This window comes from Amblyomma maculatum, chromosome 6, assembly GCF_055883805.1.
Source record: "Amblyomma maculatum isolate TAMU_Amacu chromosome 6, ASM5588380v1, whole genome shotgun sequence".
Lineage (NCBI taxonomy): Eukaryota > Metazoa > Arthropoda > Arachnida > Ixodida > Ixodidae > Amblyomma > Amblyomma maculatum.
Window position 1 is genome coordinate 159,710,319 of NC_139349.1, and position 4,665 is coordinate 159,714,983.

Consider the following 4,665-nt stretch of genomic DNA (forward strand, 5'->3'; position numbering starts at 1 on the left):
CAGGGGACTCTCCTCATCCTTTGCAGCAGCCACCTGGGCTACCACCATCTCTACCAGATCTACGAGAACGTCAAGAACCGATGAGTACGCAGGAAGGGACTCCCACTACTCTAGACACACACAAAGCGATTATGGAACTGACAGCAATCATCCAACAACTTATACTCAGAGTAGAGGCTCTCGAAAAGCCGACGGCCACACTCACTCCGTCTCCCCCGCATCCGCAGGGATCATATGATTCAGTACCTATGGATATCGCTCCTCCCAACCGATCAGCACAAAAACGCAAAGCAACGTCCGACACCGACTCACCCGCGGAGGGTTGGCAGGCGCGTTTTGCCAAAGTTGAGGAAAGCTGCAACCTAAGTCAAACTCGCATCAAGGCTTTAGAAGCACACATCGAACGCTCACTCCACACAATCGGCTCACAAGTCACGCAACAATTTGAGATGCTGAGCAAAGCTATAGAAGCACAGAGCAAACTCCTCACTGCTGTTGTACCCGCGGCCCCTGCGCCGACACCCGTTCAAACCCCACAAATATCCCAGCCTAATCATGGCGAGCAGCTCCGGTAACACCACCATCTGGCAGTGGAACTGTCGTGGGTTCGCGCGTAAGCGTCCGGTCCTCCAGCAGTTCCTCGCCGCGAGTGATCGCCCCTAACTAGTAGCTCTCCAGGAATGCGACAAGAACACGAAACTTGCCGGTTACAGTACATACCTATCGGAACGAGTAAAACCTCGAATAGCTACTCTCGTCAAACGTAATCTCACTGTCCTCCAGCACAATTTAGATCCAACTTTCCCCGAATACGTCTTCTTAGAAATATTACCTCTACCCTCGCGTAAACGTTGCACTAGTCTGTTTATAATTAATGTCTACAGCCCTCCCCGAGCACATAAGGATATCTTCGGTCCGCGTTTCTTCAAAGCCCAGCAGCTGGCGCAGGGGCAACCCCTCCTCATTCTCGGCGACTTTAATGCGCATCACCGTGCTTGGGGCTACCACTATGACTCTGCTAAAGGTCGACGCCTTTGGAATGACTGGTATACGCACCAGCTGACCCTTATCACGGACGTGTCCTACCCCACTAGACACGGTACGGGCCTACAGCGTGATACAACGCCGGATCTTGCCTTTACGACCTCCGGAGTTAAAGCGACTTGGTGTCACACTCACGAAAACTTTGGGAGTGATCACTTCGTACTCGAAATCGTAGTACACGAGCCCACCAGGCAATGTTCGCGGCCGGCTCAGGTGATTGACTGGGACTCCTTCCGGACGCACAGGAAACAGCAGGACAAACCTCCCGCTAATACTGATATCAAGGCGTCGACAACCGAAATTGTCAAACAAGTGGCCGACGCCACTCAAACCGTCGAGTTAGAGGACAGTATCCCACACTGCGACCGCTACTACGCCCATCTGTGGGAGCTCAAGAAGTCGCTCGAAGCTCTACTTGCCACTCGGAAATGGGACCGCAATGTCCGGCGTAGACTGGCGCGCGCACATACGAATATCGAGAACTATGCAATAGAACTCACTTGACAGAGCTGGAACAACATATGTGACCAGATGAACAAGACTCTAAACGCTCGTAAGACGTGGAACCTCCTTCGACATTTACTCGACCCAGCAGGAAGCAAGCTCCAGACACGCCAACAGCTCGAGCGAATCTTCCACCAGTATCCTGGCACGTCTGATGAGCTCAAACAAGAGCTTATAAATACATCCACCCTGAACCAACAACCAACCTCCCCTTCTATCAGGGCGCGGACAATCTCTGTCTAGACGCTCCAATCACTTTTGCGGAGGTCCGAGCAGAACTCAATCGCCTCAAGACGACTTCAGCGGCCGGCCCTGACCGCATTTCAAATAAAATGCTTAGGAATCTAGACGACGCATCCATTCATGCTCTTACCTACTATTTTCAAGAATGTTGGGCCAGCGGTACCATCCCTCAAGGTGGAAATGCGCCAATCTAGTCCTCATCCCCAAGCCGGGCAAACCACCAACCTTGGCCAACCTCCGTCCCATCTCTCTCACGTCCTGCGTTGGGAAGCTGAAGGAACACGTTATCCAGACCAGACTCTCACGATACCTTGAAGACAACCATCTTCTACCAGACACAATGTTCGGCTTCCGCCCTTATTTAGCGGCCCCGGACATTATGCTTCTTCTCCACCATCAGGTAGTCATGAGACGTACACTAGACACGAAAGTCATCGTCGGCCTCGATGTTGCCAAGGCATTCGACAACGTCCTCCATGAAGCTATTCATCAACAACTTCAAGCTCTTGGTGCTGGACATCGCATGTATGCGTACATCCGAAACTTTCTCACCGACCGCACAGTGCAACTTAAAGCCGGCACTGGAGATCCTTCCATCATCTCTCCGGGAAATCGTGGCACGCCGTAAGGTGCCGTACTTTCGCCGATGCTTTTTAACGTCGCACTGATAGGCCTGCCGAAGCTACTGGCCGACATCCCCCACCTGCATCACAGCATTTATGCTGACGACCTCACACTTTGGATCACGTGCGGCAGTGACGGCCAGATTAAGAGACTTTACAGACCGCGATCGAACGGATTGGAGATTATCTAAGTACAGTTGGCCTCACTTGCTCGGCGACAAAGTCCGAGTATATCATAATCCCATCCCCGGGACGACGTCCTTCAAATATACTTCCTGATGTCAACCTCCAGATGCAAGGAAACCCGATTCCTCGAACAGACAACATCAGGATCTTGGGCTTGCATCTAGTCGGTTGTACAGATCAGACGCCTCCTTAAGCGAATCTCCAACAAACATCATGGCATGCGAGAGTCCAACCTCCTGCGCCTCGTTTGAACTTTCATCTGCTCCCGCATCACCTACTCTGGACCCTACTTACGTCTCACTCGTGCCGAAAGCGAACGGCTAGAGGCATCACTTCGAAAAGCATACAAGACTGCCCTATGTCTTCCCATGTCCACAGCTACCCATAAGCTCATGGCTCTCGGAATCTCCAATACCGTGAGCGAACTGATCGAGGCAACCCTCACCGCCCAGTATGAGCGGCTGTCACTCACACACGCTGGCCGAGCAGTACTGCAGCAAGTTGGGATCTCCCCGCCGAGATCGGCCCCAAGTTATGCTGAACTTACACCGGAATATCGCCTAAATCTCCGCATTCCTCCCGTTCCCAAACGGATGCACCCGGAACACCACGCCGAGAGACGGGCCGATCGGGCTCATCAGTTCGAGAAATGCTTCAGTGGACGTCCGGACGTCACGTATACGGACGCCTTTTACCATCCATCGAGGCCAGCGATGGTGGCGGTAGCTCTCGCCCCTCATCGCAGCTGGTACACAGCTTGCAGCATTCGCAATGCAGAAACAGTCACCGCAGCTGAGGAGGTTGCCATTGTGCTAGCGCTAGCCGACCCTAATACCAAAGTCGTCATAAGTGATTCTCAACAGGCTATTCGCAATTACGATGCTGGCCGTATCTCTTGCCAGGCGTTACACATTCTGCGTTCTACAGCACCCTCTTCCACATCTCGCTTACTTCTTTGGGATCCAGCCCACGAGTCGCTCAGCGGAAACGCTCAGGCAAACACTCTCGCTAGAGATCTCAGCTGCCGAGCCGAGAGTATGATCAGCCACCCTGCTTCCGCTGACACTAATATATCACGCGCTTCTCTACTCACCACTTACACGGACATACCCAGCACTACCGACTCCAAAAGGTGCACATATCCTCCCGCACACCGCGATCTAACAAGACGCGAGACCATCCAATGGCGCAAATTAAAAACTGGCAGCTTTCCACACCCCCTCTTAAACAGCACGATATTTCCGAATCAGATAGCCCCCATGTGCACACTGCTCAACTCCGGCCACACTCATACACATGGTGTGGACTTGTACACATTACAACACAGACAATACAAACACCTCAGAGACGTGGGAGTCTCTCCTGTGTACTTCCGAGCCAGCAGACCAACGCTGGCATATCCAACGCGCGGTGGAGGCCGCGGCATCCCAAAGGATCCCCGCCGACCTCCTCTGAGTCAGCGCAACCGGCCCTTTGACTGGTCCCCTATTTTTGGGCGCAATAAAAGAGTTCACCACCACCGGTCCCCAAGCTATTCATGCATATACGAAACTGACCTTACAAGCCGTGCCTGGTGGACCAGGATACCGTGCTGCGCATTTAATCGCTTCCCTCGAACGCCCATGATACAGCCTATAGTTATAAGCAGTAAAGAAAGAATCAGTGCCGTTTCAAGTTGGTTAAGAGGAAAGAAAAGGCGCAGTATCTGTCATTGCGCTTACAAGAGATAGAAATGACGAGCCTCGTAGTATATTCATAGATAACTTTGTCGAACCATGGCACGAACAGTATCGCTATTTCATCTGTCCAACACGAGAGTGTAATGTGCCCGAATGTTTAATAAGGCGAAAGCCTTTCTTGTCTCATGGACAACGAAAGGTGCGATAACAAAAATAACGCAAAAGCATCTAACGCTGACCGTATTTAAATCCAGTAGACCCACAATACAGGACTTATATGCCATGCCAGAAAACGCCATTAGCTCCGTTGAGTGCATCTTTATAATTTTGAAAAAGCTCTGCCTTACAAGCCATGCAACTTCCCAACATTTCCTCGCTTTATTTGT

General features: G+C 51.8%; 1 pseudogene; it reads left to right on the top strand.

Annotated features, from left to right (window-relative positions):
* Window positions 1-1,880: 1,880 nt before the first annotated feature.
* On the top strand, window positions 1,881-4,055 carry LOC146187308 (uncharacterized; annotated as a pseudogene).
* Window positions 4,056-4,665: the final 610 nt, after the last annotated feature.